This window comes from Manduca sexta, chromosome 5 (assembly GCF_014839805.1).
Source record: "Manduca sexta isolate Smith_Timp_Sample1 chromosome 5, JHU_Msex_v1.0, whole genome shotgun sequence".
In the NCBI taxonomy this organism is placed as follows: domain Eukaryota; kingdom Metazoa; phylum Arthropoda; class Insecta; order Lepidoptera; family Sphingidae; genus Manduca; species Manduca sexta.
In genome coordinates, this window is record NC_051119.1 from 8,033,575 (window position 1) to 8,048,818 (window position 15,244).

Consider the following 15,244-nt stretch of genomic DNA (forward strand, 5'->3'; position numbering starts at 1 on the left):
TTTCTATGTTGCCGTGCCCTGCAGGGTCCACGATTATGTACTTCTTTAATTTATAAAACCTATATTGTAACAATTGTGGAGTGCAATAAATTGAATTGAATGTGGTTGGCTTTCAGAAGGACATACATACCAAATGCACTTCCCACGCCAACTGCACACTAATCAAATATGCAGTTTATGCTCATGAGTGTGTGTTAAAATGAAAAAAAAGTGTTAAAATAAATTATAATTATAAATTATAGGTACATATTGTAACTTTGACTTTTCGAACGACCACCATCTCAGTCCAGTGATCCTGAAGGTTGCAAAAGTTTTCGAATCGTTAAAAAAACCGCGATGAAATCTGAAAAATAGTTTTAATTTAAGTGTTAACACAATTGAAAACATGGGGAACGCGTTGGATTATATATGTACATACATATAGCGCCTTGAGTATGATTGTTGTTAATTTTACTAGCCTGCACTCGGACTTCAAGTTAAGCGTAGTCCTGCATCGCATCTGAAACTGAACAAACTAACATTAAGTCGGGTCTGCAAAAAAAATTTACAACTACGATGCAAATATATGTTTTGTGCTGAAAGTTGAACAATATTTAAGTAAAAAGTCATTATTTATTTATCGTTTGTGTTTCCCAATTAAAAAAAAAAAAAAAAAAATAAAAATGCTTTATTCATCACGTAGGCGAACATAGTTGCACTTATGATAAGTCAAGGTACATGAGAATATTCAATTATTACTTAATTAGATTAGCTTATATAAACAAAGACAATAAAATAAATGAAAAATATACTTAGTAACAAAGAAGCCAGCTCGGGCTGGCAGGGAAGAAGAAATAAAATTATGTATGTATGTATTTTTAAATAAGCAATAAGGGAGAAACGCGTCGCGATCCTCACCGGTGAGGACAATAAAAGCCCTAACCTAGCTAACCTACCAGCCTTTCACTAACTACCTAAGCGATGACTACCCGAAGAAGAAAGGCAGAAAGAAACTCCGGGCTTTATTTTTGTCATCAATTGTCTATTCATTTATAATATTGTTATTAAATATATATATTTTTTTAATAAGTCTTTTCTATACAATGTCTGATTAATTATATAAGCTAATACACGCACATCACCGTAAAATTGCGGAGTAAATCCTCATAAAAGTATTTAGCAATAACTAAAACTAACGAAAAAACAATAATACTAAAAAATTATAAAAACTATGAAACAGTCAGTGTACAGCGTGCATACGCCTACATTTACAAACATAATATTTTAATTTCATATTTTGTCGCAGATCTTGGTCAATATAATTAAGATTATAAATTTTAAGGCTGGTGCAACAAAATGATCGGTCGGTCGTCTATTATACATTGATAATTCAATGAGTCAATATAAAATAAAATATGTCACATAAATTTAAAACTGTTACCCAGTATAATGTCAAAATTGTAGAAAGGTACACATGAGACGTTTATGTAGTTAATTTATAATATTGGCGTTAACATAGGGTTGGACAGGGTGTGCAGGACTGTTTTTCCAAACCGTCTGATCATCGAGGTAATCCTTTACATTATAATACCCCTTTGACATTAATTCGCGCTTAACATGACACTTAAATTTGTAGCCGGGCAGATTGGTTATTTCAAGAGGGATTTTATTATAGAATTTGATACAATTCGCTAGATAAGATTTATTTGTTTTACAGAGCCGGAAATTTGGAACAACTAGTTTATTCTTATTTCTAGTGTTCAAACAGTGCAAGTCACTGTTTTTCATAAAAGTACCTAGGTTCTTACGGACATACATAATATTTTGAAAAATGTATTCAGCTGGCAAAGTCAGTATATTCACCTCCTTAAACAGTTCTCTAAGGGAATCGCGAGACCGAAGGTTATAAATTGCACGAATCGCTCTTTTCTGTAAAATAAAAATGGTCTGCAGATCTACTGCAGTACCCCACAGAAGAATGCAATAAGACATAATGCTGTGGAAGTAAGCGAAATATACTAACCTTGCCGTAGCCACATCAGTTAAATATCTGATCTTCCTAATAGCAAAGACTGCAGAACTCAATTTACTCGAAATTCTTTGAATGTGGGGTCCCCATTGTAATTTCCTATCGATAGAAACCCCAAGGAAGACTGTAGAGGGTACTAATTCTAGTTTATTCCCGTCTAAATCAATATCAGTTCCATTAATCTTGTTCAGTAACGAGAATCGAACACATTTAGTTTTTGCTGCATTTAATAGAAGATTATTGGCAGAAAACCAGTCAGAAATCAATTTAAATACTTTATTTGGCTCTACAAAATTTCCTTCCCTTCTATTTAGTTTAAATATTAGTGAAGTGTCGTCAGCGAATAATACAACTTCAGCCATTTTGTTAATAATGTACGGTAGATCATTAATATAAACTAAAACAGAAATGGTCCCAAAATTGAACCCTGGGGACCCCAATCCCAACTGTGGACCCTGCAGAGGAAACGTTGTTGATAAAAACTTTTGTTTCCGACCCGATAAATATGAAGATATTAGTTTAAGCCCCACTCCCTGATGCCGTAATAGTGGAGCTTTAAAATGAGGGTTCCATGATCAACGCAATCGAACGCCTTGGAAAGATCACAAAATACCCCTAAAGCATCCTGCGATCCCTCCCAGGCATCCAACACAGCTTTAACTAATGCACGTCCTGCATCTTGCGTGGACCTACCCTTTGTAAAACCGAATTGCCTGTCATGTAGAATCTCATTTTTATTAAAAAATTGATACAAAAATTGAGATAACGCAATCATTAAAGTGCTAATGAACGTCAGCTTGCAAGTGTATTTACATCCGCCGCACATTGTTATAAAAAGAGGACGCCAACCAGTTTGTATATCTTAAACCGGTATCATAAAATATTATCATTATTTTAAAGGCATTGTTTTCTGTTATTGTTTGCTGCTCGCATCGCCTGCATAAAAAGACTTCTAATCATGATAGGAGACCAACTATGTGCACTTTTTCAGGTAATATGTTGTCCTGGTTATGGTCTACCTTATTATAAATTTAATCTAAATGAAGGGTCATGGACAAGACGCCTTTTTACAATCACTAACGCTAATAAAAAACTGAAAAATAATTGCTAGGGTATGTCATTCTCATACCTAATTTTAGCGTTAACGGTTAAGAAAGGCATTTCTGCTACGACCTCATGTGTTACTTTGTTTCTTATTTACTTAAGCTTTGTCAGCTCGTAAGAATATGAATTAATATAAATGAATTCCTGATACTTACCAATAAATATTATTAATCATTAATTAAACAAATAATTGTTTTGTCTTCACTTATAAATAAGTTGACGTTAAGCAAAAAATAAAAGTCAAAATTTGAGTAGGCCAATAATATTTATTAATACATACAAAAATATGTTAAAAATATTTCTTACAAAAATCTAAAAGTGAACACCCAGCTCAAACTCAGATTCCAAAATAAAGTTTATAAAACTAATGCCATCGTGTTCTACGTTTTTGTTCTATTTATAGAAAATTCTCACTAACCTATAGAAGTAGCATGTTGATACCATGTCAAGGCGTTTGCATGTCGGTTGGTACAACAACCTCCTCGATCGATTTACTATGTACAGTCGCCTCAAAAGTAGCTGAACACATTAAAAAAATTAAATCGCCCTAAAAAGTCCTCCGCTGTCTGCCTGCCTGAACGCGAAAAACTCAAAAAATACAGACTAAGGTCAATATCTAGAACCGTGTTGATTTTTTGGATCAATTCAACTTCTTTTATGTCTGACTGTAAATAATAATAACCATTGACGCGCGACTAGATCTATGTACTCACCAATTAGCAATACAGTAACGACGTGCAAATGAACAAGCAACTACAGCAGCTTGTGACACTACAGCCGCGTCTAGGTGCAAACAACAGCTCGGTGCCAAATTTGACTCTAAATAATTATTGTTGATAGTATTGTTATATTATTGATTGATTCCTTTCCTTAACCGAATTTCAGCCCCGGCGGCCAATCTCAACAGAGATCAGCCAAGTATACAAGAGATATTGTAGTGCACAAGTTTGTGCAATGCACAGAAGCACTCTATGTTCCTTCGCTGTCATAATCCGATGAAACGGAATCAGACATGACCGGAGAGATATCAAGCGCAATACCAACAACTTTTACGTTCTATCATATCAATACAGTCGTGGTGTTAACCATCATGCGTAAAACCAATTCGTCTCCATACCACCTCTCTCTTTACTTGGGGGTTCAAAAATCCACCCGACGCGACGGCCCCATTTCACGCATTTCTGTTCGCCTTTTGTAAGTTAATGAAGCAGGCCACATCTATAAATTCTTGGGGTTTTAATAAATAATTGCGTGTAGCCCACAATTCAAGTTGACCCCAAAACGCGCGTTCGAATGTTACGTGTAAGAAGTCGGGCCCACATTTACATTACAATCTAAGGCGTAAATGGTTAAGACGTGGTTTTCGTTTACTATTTGTGTGGTGTTAAATACTGGTAAGTTTTGCCAAAATTATTTACAGCTGATAGACGAACTATTTGCCCGTCTGTGTAAGGGACTGTGAATAATCAGTACATTGTAACACCATAGAAGTATATACAAAGCAATAGTAAAAGGTAACATCATAGAATATTGTAACATACAAAGTATTGCGTGCCATTTCTTTAGCTATATGCTTGTCATTGTTAAACTTAGTAAGAAGCCCAATAGGTATACAATAAGCTTGTCGAAGATTAAATATAATAAACATCTCTTCTTATTCATTTAGGCATACATTTTGAGTTTATATGATTTTTAAATATTAACAAAAAGGTTTATCTAATTTTGGAATTAAATACGTTGTATATAATATGACAGATTTTTATCTCATTACCAAAACAGATGTGGTATCAGAATTCGGACTTCCCCCGGCCACATAAAACGTGTAGGTAGTAATATTTCGCTAGCTGAACAATTTTCCTTATTTCAATTCCCCTAACATTGTCTGTATGTACTTATATTGTATATGGACATTATACAAGGGTAATTATACATATAATTGCCGTACATATTGCGTGAACGTCTCCCAATTATATTATTATATTGTGTTTGTTTAATTTACTGCGTTTGAAATTAAATTATATACGTGTTGAGTTTTCCTATATTGGGCTTACATTATAGCTATAAGTTATAGTATTTTAATTATTGTAATCATAGTCTTAAGTCTGCTGGAAAACCTAATAGATAAATAAATAAATATAAGTATAGCTAAAGAATATGCTTTATGCGTTAACACCTGGAACGTTTCTGATTCTGAGGGCCATATTAATAAATCAAGATGAGTTAATTGAGATATCTACTTGACTAGGATCTCAAGTAGACATTTAATGTATTTAATTATTTAATAAAAAAAGTTTAATTTGTCATTTATGTACTTGACTCAGCTGAGTCTGCTTTTTTTTAATAAACCAATCTCAGATGTCAAATTCATACGCTGTGTTTTAAGTTATCATTTGAGATGTTGACATCTGTTTCTTAAATAACCACAATCTTAAGATGTTGACTTCAATTTGAGAGCATCTCAGCTGTTATCATACTGAATGAAATTGAGTTGCATATTACTACGAACAAAAAGCGTAGTTATTCCTGATTGCTAGTCTAGTTTATTGCTCCTGCCTAATAGAATATTCACACATTATTCGCGAGCGTGTGAATTGGCAACCATGAGGTATACACACTTAACTTGTGTAAACTGAGTTATCTGAATTGCGAAAGCAAATGACCGAATTAATGTCAGTATTAACCTCAGTTAAGAATGATCAAGAAGAAAATATCAACAGACTTTGTCAAGACGTCGTTGCTATCAAAAATGAGGTTGGTAATATAATTACTACTATAGAAAGCCTCGTTTCGGAAAATATCAACTTAAAAAATCAAGTGTCCAACCTATCAAACATTACGGTAACCACAGAAAAAAAGGTCAAAGACCAAGAAGCCGATGTCAATAACTTGAAACGTAATTCAACTTCGACTTCATTTCTGGAAATGCGGTACGAAGAAATGTATAGCGAATTTCAAGATCGTAATATTCGATCTAAAAATATTATTATTGTTGGTGTACCGGAACCCAATGCAAAAACTACAGCAGAAAGGCAAGAACACGATATGAAAGAAATTTTAAAAATAACCAACCTTATCTACTTATCCTGCCCTCGTCCCGAAAAAATCATCCGCCTGGGTAAATTTAAACCGGACCGCACACGCCCAATTAAAGTTTGCTTTTCATCTAAAACGACTGTGAGAAATATACTACGCAATAAAAACATTACGGAGATCGAAAACATTAAAATATTTTCTGATCAAACCAATTATCAACGGAAATTCATGCAAAGTCTAAGAGAAGAACTAAACAGACGAATCGCTAACGGAGAGACTGACCTCAAAATTAAATATATCAAAGGAATTCCCAAAATAATTAACCTACACGAAGAACAAAATACTGTGACAACACCTACAAAAAACTAGTTACATCCGCTGATAAAATTACTTACAAAATTATAAACCAATACTCAGACATTACTTTTGGAAGAAAATCTTTGAAATCATTCTATGCAAATGCTCGGAGTATCGTCAAACCAGGAAAATATGAGGAGTTGCGATGTATAATTACTTCACTTCCAGCCACAATACATGTAATCATACTTTCTGAGACATGGATAAAGAACGATAATGAGGCAAAAAGGATACAATTACCATGTTACACACATTATTATAATTTCAGACAGAACAAGAGGGAGGGTGGTGTTTCAATTTTTGTCCATAATAATCTTAAACACAATCTGATTGAGGAACAGTGCATCAATGACACACACTATCTCTGGATACATTTAAACAAATTTTCTTTGGATATTGGTGTGATATATAAACCTGATAAAACTAATATGACCAATTTTCTTGAGACATATTCGGAGCAATTACACAGCAAGAGACGAGCAATTGTGTTTGGTGACTTTAACTTAGACCTATTAAAACCAGATGGACCAACCCGCGAATATAAAGATATTTTAAAAGAAAATAACTTCAAAATATTAAATAAAATTGATAAAAAACACTGCACACGTGAAACAGCGACAACTAAAACCATACTAGATCATATCTGCTCTAATCTGCGAGACCACAATTGCCATATAACCATGGTCGATTCTGACATGTCTGACCATAAACAAATGTTCCTAGAAATTGAAAACTATCGTTCTCCCTCAATTAAGAAAGTGGAATATCAGGCACTAAACTATACTGCGCTCCAAAAATGTTTTGAGGATGTCGATAATATTGTAGTAGATTCATATAAAAGTTTAGAACAAAAAATTCTGGCATCTATAACTAAGAGTACTATCACCAAAACGAAAACTCTTAACCCACCTCAACAGGATTGGATAAAACAGGAAATTATTCAAGATATAAATGAACGTAACTTGCTTTGGCAAAAACTAAAATTAAATCAAACAGATGTAACCTTACAAAAAGAATATGAAGAAATAAAGGCAACTGTAGCAAAAAAGATTCAGAAAACTAAAAATAGCTATTATCTCAAAAGCATAAGTGATAACATGACTAAACCACGGAAAATGTGGAAATTAATTAATGACCTTTCCAAAAACAAAATTAGAGATGACTCTGGACCTGATAAACTTGAAGCAGATTCCTGTGTTTACACCGATAAAACAGAAATATGCGAACAATTTAACTCATATTTTTCAAATATTGGTTCGTCTCTGGCTGGTATGATTCCTGACTCCTATAAACGAAACCAAAGCCATCAAGATTCTGGAATTAGTAATATGTTAGAATTAAAAACTATGCAACCGACCACCACCGATGAGATAGATAAAATAATTGACAATTTAGACGCAAACACCGGAGCTGGCATTGATGGCATTACTACCAAATCGATATTATGCATAAAAAAAAATCTCGTTCCGCTACTCACAACGTGTATTAATAAATGCCTTGAGCAGGGATCTTTCCCAAGTAATTTGAAGATTGCTAAAGTCGTGCCAATCTATAAATCTGGTACTAAATCTGACCCTAGCAACTATCGCCCAATATCTGTCCTACCGGTCCTATCTAAGATCTTCGAGAAAGTGATATATACACGCTTAGAAGTATTTTTGAAATCTATAAAATTCCTATACCCCAAACAGTATGGTTTCCGGCCCAGGTCAAATACCCTCTCAGCCACCATCGATTTAATAACAAAACTAAAAAACAGAATTGATCAAAAACAATTAGCTTTGGGAGTTTTTATTGATCTCAAAAAAGCTTTCGATACAATTAGTCCAGCAATTCTATTACGTAAATTATCGACCATTGGTATCAAGGATAAAGCGCTCGAAATTTTTACATCATACCTCGAAAATCGTAAACAAGTAGTCAGAATAGGCAAATACCAAAGTACCCCAAACACAATTAGCTATGGCGTGCCCCAAGGCTCTATACTGGGCCCGCTTCTGTTCTTAATATATATAAATAACATAAGCCAAATTGGTTTAAAGGGAGATATTTCTCTTTACGCAAACGATACAACGATATTTTACTTTGGCCACTCAATCGATGCCATGTTACCCATTATCCAAAGCGATCTAAATGTTTTAAATAACTGGTTCCAATCCAATTTGCTTACAATTAATATCGCCAAAACGAGCTATGTTATCTTTGCTCCAAAAAATAAGAAGATAAATGATAATATACAATTAAAAATCAATGACAAACTAATTCAAAGAAAATCAAATGAGAAATACCTTGGCATTATTTTAGATAATCACTTAAGTTGGAAACCACATATAGAAAAAATCACGTCTAAGTTGACATCCCAAGTGGGCGTTCTTCATCACTTAGCAAAATGTCTCCCTCGAAAAGCTCAGTACATTATATATAATTCGTTGGTAAAACCACATATCGATTATTTAATTGAAATTTGGGGCACCGCAGTTAAATCCAATTTGCAAAAACTTCAAACTAAACAAAATAAATTAATCAAAATATTATTGAACTACAAACTTAGAACACCCACGGAAAAAATATATGAAGATACGAAAATAATGAATGTCGCTCAAACACATACGTATTATACGTGCATATTAATACATAAAATTTTAAAGAAAGAAATTCATACAAGTTTAACTTTTACTAAAAACCCAAGTCCAAAAAATCAAACTTAGAAATGCTAACTGTTTAGTCACACGGGCACCTAGAACAAACTACGGTAAAAAGAATATTGAATATGAGGGCATTCAAATATACAACAAATTACCAGCTGATGTTAAGGATGCTAAAACTATACTCAGCTTTAAAAAACGTTTAAAAAAACATTTACAGGGAAAGTAATCCGTGTATACAACCGAGCTCATCTTAACGGATAGCATCATATTACCAATGTCGTCAATGCCGCATCTAGTAATAGTAGCATTCTGTAATTCTGTATATCTGTGGTCGCCGGTTACTTTTAACATCGACACTTTGCCGTCGAAAATTTTTTAGTTTACCCACTCATTTCTATACATAACCTTAATTTATTGTATTACTCTTTTTAATTCTGTACGCTCGTAGTTTACCATGATTTTATTTTATAAATAATTTTCTCAGTAAGTGAATTTATGTAATTCTTTATGAGGAAATAAAAGATCTTAAACTAAAAAAAAAAAACTTGTGCCTAGGGCCGCGACAAATATCCGACTGTGCATGGGCGTGCATTCGGTGTGGAAACCGAGCGAACAAGAATTCCCTTGGGGGGGGGGGGGGCGGTTCAGTATTAAGTGTATAACAAGCCGAGATAGATTATGCTCACGAACTAACAAAATATTGTAACAAAAATATTGTAGAAAATCAAATGCGGGGTCTTTATTAATGCGACAAAAGCCAAAACATGTTTTTTAGAATTTTTGTGTTTGTATGTTTGTACACGCATCACGTAAAAACTACTCCATGGAATTGAATACAGCTCTTACCGATGTATCGCTAGAGGTCTATCTTAAAATATAGGCTTCATTTTATCCTGGGAAAATTTAAAGCGAGATTTTTTCCCGGTAAAACCTTTTTACGCGGACAGAACTGCGAGTAAAAGTTATTTACCTCATATTTCCGCATATCCCCGACACATAGTTTCACCTCTATTTTATACTCAGCGTATTAACGAGATCAATTGCAAATGGTATTTAATCTGGCATAACTGCTGCGTGGCCGCGAGCGATGGCTTGAACAGGCCAAAATTATTCGTAAAGCGTGTAGGTCGTCCAGTAAGGACCTTGTGGCTCGCACAGCCACTAATTTACCTCCCACGGCTGTTAACATCAATCAACTACCGTATTATTATTCACAATAATTTTACATAGAGTATGAATTTCGGTTATTTGCATGCCTTGCTTTAGGATAACCTTACTAAGTTTATAAAGGACAATGTTTAATGGAAGAATTGATTTGTGTCAGTGGTTTTTGTTATCAACTAATAATATGAAAAACTAGCTATTGCTTGCAGCTCCGTTTGCGTGAAAATGGTTATTCGGTATAAATATTTTCCCGGAATATAAAGTAGACTATAGCACTCAGGAATGATATAGTATTTTATTAGTGTAAAAACATTCAAATCTGTTTATTAATTCCTGAGAAGTGCGTTGGAACTACCAAACAAACTCTTCAGTTTATACATTAATGCAGATTATATTGCAAATTTACTAAATTACAATAACAAATTTACGTTTATGTGCATTTTATACTTTCGAAATAATTATATAAGTTTCCTTTTAACATTACTACATATTTTGTTCAAGGCTTACGTAGCAATAATCTTTAAGATTGCCTGATAATGCATGCCCATTGCCCAACAATAAATGGTAAGTAAAATTATAAAGGTAAACGAGTGACAGTAATAAATATTATGTCCAAAACCGGACAAGTGCGAGTGGTAATCAAGGACCGAGGGTTCCGCACCAACCTTGTAGGTAAGGTATTTAAGTATATATCTTCGAAAATAACAATCTTACTTCACCGTATGATCCCAAGACAAATTTATTGCACCAACCGCAAATAATAAGTTTGTTACAGTAAATAGATTATTTTTTATCAACAAGAAATAAACAAACACAATCAACTTATAACTAAAGCAATATAAAGTTTTGATTTCAATAAAAAAAAAAATATAACAATTACGGCTTAAGTGTTAATTTACCTAATCAATTGTTTAGTTTATAAAAATAAAGTCTAATCGTTACTTTTAAATTATACTTGCTAATATATAAAGCTAGAGAATTTATTTGTTCGAATCCTAATCTCAAGAAATACTAAACCGATTTTAAAAAATGTTTCACCAATAGGAAGCCACATTAGAAGCTCAAGAGTGCTATAGCCAAATTTTTATCCCGGAAAAACTCTTCACGTGGGCGAACTCACAGACAAAAGCTAGTCATATAAAAATTGTCTTAGAGATACAAAATTTAGATAAAACGACGCAGAACACTCTGGCAATTCCAAATGTGTATAACTCATTTTCGGTATATTTGTCGATATATGACTGGCTTTCAAACGTCGATATGTATGAAGTACCTAATCGCCATCTAAACTCATTACTCATTCATACTGACCGGAACTAAACGAAATTTATTGCATATGCAAATCAAATCCATTAGAGTAAGGACGACTGTTGTCAAATTACAGCTTATGTTGACCGAGGTCATTACCAAAGAAATCCGACAGCTAAATTGATACTACGAAACACGCAAGCGGCAATAGCCTAGTGAGTGTGGAATAGACTGCCGAGTTGAATGTCTGCAGGTTCAAAACCCAAGGGTATACACCTCTGACTTTTCTAAAATTATATGTGTATTCTTTGTGAATTATTGCTTGATTTAATGAAGGAAAACATCGTGACGAAACCTGCATACCTGAGAAGTTATCCATAGAAATTTTAAGTCTGCCAATCCGCACTAGACCTTCGTGGTGGACTAAGGCCTAATCCCTCTCAGTAGTAAAGGAGGCCCGTGCCCAGGGCCCTTATTCTGTATGATAATGTAAACACGTAACGCGGCCGTGTCATGTTATCTTCGAGAAATGTGCGTGGAATGGTATTCTGTAAGCCAAATATCTATAGTCTTAAACATGATGCGTTGTGTTACGTGCTTGTTACGCACTGTCAAAATAACGTGCGGGATAGAGAATAAGGCCCCAGTATATAATACAAGGCTGATATTATTATTATTATAACAACAAGCAACTTGACATAACTTGAGTTATAAACTACTGCAGTTTTGCAGTCAGCATCTGTGGTATCCCTTTACTTTAGCTTACGTATTCACCCACTACGGGAAGCAAGGTTGCTAAGTAAAATTAGAGATAGCTCTCGTCTTAAACCTGGATGCCAGGCCTACCTTCAATCTTGTTATGTCACTCTATACGCCTTTAATTAATGATAAAAACATTGTAAGTAAATTAAAATAAAAACCTTCATGCTTTGAGAAACAACCAAATATTTAATTGGCAAAAAGTAAAGAAACGAGAACTACATTATAGGTAATAAAATTGTGTAAATTATCAATATTACATAAAATTATTGCTCTTGGTTTTCCCCGCGAGAAAAAGGTTTTCCTTTCGGTTTTCGTTTCTTTTTTTACAGGATAAAATTAATCCTATATTTGAATTTAGAGTTCTAACAATACATCAGTGAAATTACTTTCAATTTCATGCAGTCGTTTTTGCGTGATGCGTGTAGTACAAATGAGATAGTACAAACATACAGACAGACAAAAATTCTAAAAACTGTTGTTTTGACTCCTATTGTTTTATTAAATACCCTCCATATTAGTTTTTCTTTAATATTTATTATGTACAGACGTGCGTCTGACAATCGTATTATATAAAAAAAATATTGAAACTTAATTCAGATTGAGAAACTAATTGAATGTATGTAGGTACATATCCGTTATGCAAAGTAATGGCTGAAGGGAAACGAAATATCCGCACGGCATTGGAATTAACATACCTAAGGAGTAATGAGTCGAATGTATATGTAACCATACGATACCAGTGTAATATCTGACACAGATAGGCTTGTTTGCACCAAGATTTATGTTAAAAAACTTGCAGAAGTCGATTTCCGCAATAATTTTTTAAGGTTTTAACAATTACGGCAAGCAACTGCTAATGTTGTATATAGAATTATTGAAATACTAGGTGTTGCTCACTGCTTCGACCACGTAAAAGTTTTCCCGTTAAAAAATCCCTAAAACACAATTCATAGCTTCACCTGTACGACGTCAGCGCCGTCTATCTAAATCAGTTTAAAACCTCCCATTGGAGACAATTACCGACATAAAAGTAGCCTATGTGTTAATCCAAGACATGGTATACACGTTTGTCAAATCTCACTGACATTCATCCAGTTGTTTCTGCATTTACTTCTAACAAACATCTAAACGTTATTAACAAACTTTCGAAAATATTAGTAGGTAACATAAGAAATAAGATAATATTGCCGCGAAAAGCCTTTACCAAAATAAGTCTGTATTTTCCAGGATAAAATATTTATAATATATTCATCCAGGACAAGATACAGTATATGTAAATTTCTTCGAAATCTGTTCAGCAGTTATTATCATAATATTTTATGTCCGATATCCCGATACGGTTTGTAATAAATCCGGTTAACAGTCACGCCTAGAAGGTATCTCCGCATTTTATGCCTCGTAAGGTCAAACTTATAAGTGAATGTATTGTTACATACGTCTTAACAATCAATATAATTATACAAGTAATAAATTTCTGTAAAGAAATCTGACAACGCGGGAAATTAAATATGGAACATCGTATTATGTAAAAAAAAATAATTATACCGTCTTCAAAAACCATTGAAAGCCAAGAAATAGCCAAGAAATATAGGTTCCGAATTTGGAGTCGGTTAAAATATGGACAAAAGAAAGGTTTAATAAATAAATATTGCATATTAAAAAAATATGACATAGTTATAAACGTACCTCTGCAATCTTTTTTAAAAAGTGGACCACAAAGTTATTAACTCTGTAGTCACGCCAACAGCTGGTCTTAAAATTCCCAATAGATATTCACATCAATAAAGCTATATGTTTATAACTTGCATAATAAATACGTATCGATATACGCCTACCTCGTTTGTGTAAATAGGTTCACTGTGAGCGATTAGTCATAGACCGGAACGTCCTTTTTATAAATATTATGTACATATATTATAGGTTTAGGTAGCATAAATTTAATATAGGATGTTAAAATATTAATTACCTTATTAAGGTATTAAGGTAACCTTAATAAATGGCTGCATGGCATAAACTTCGAATTTACAAAATATTAAATGTTGATACTTCAATGCTTGGCTAGATGGCGCCATCGCTGTTTTAAATCGCGCTATAACTTTGTGCGAATCAAAAGCCTAAGGGACTGAGGTTTTACTTAAAGCATGCTTGAGTTGTAAATACCTTAATGTTAGTTAATATCACCCAGTAAATTATATTGTATTGTCAGCATCTATTTTTGAAGTGTGGCAGTTATTGCCGCATACATCAAGAAAAATAAGTGTAGTATATGAAAGATTCGTGGTCATTTAATAATTAATTAAAATCACATATCATGACAGTTGAGTAGCCTGAAATTAACTTACTCAATCAGATATCTTAGACTGATTTATCTTATTAAACGTTTGAACATTATCGGCTTAAGTTATCTTTGCTTGTAGAGCAAAGCAGGGCTCTCAATCCCAAGGCCCATCTTCAATCTCGATATTTACGGCACCAAACATTTTCAACCTCGCGGGATCCTACTATATTATTATATTATTTTGGGTATTTCTAATAGAAAGTGCACGGTCCATTCCCAACTAGGCTAGTTTGTTAGATAGTTTAGTACCGAGTTTAGTATAAGCGGCGATAGCCTAGTTGGGTGTGGGACGGACTGCCGAGACGAATGTCCGCAGGTTCAAATCCAAAGGGCACACGCCTCTGACTTTTCTAAAATCATGTGTGTATTCTTTGTGAATTTATCGTTCGCTTCAACGGTGAAGGAAAACATCGTGAGGAAACCTACACATCTGAGAAGTTCTCTATAGGAATTTCGAAGGTGTGTGAAGTCTACCAATCCACACTAGGCCAGCGTGGTGGACTAAGCCTAATCCCTCTCAGTAGTAGAGGGGGCCCGTGCTCAGCAGTGAGCAAGTATATAATACAGGGCTGATATTATTAT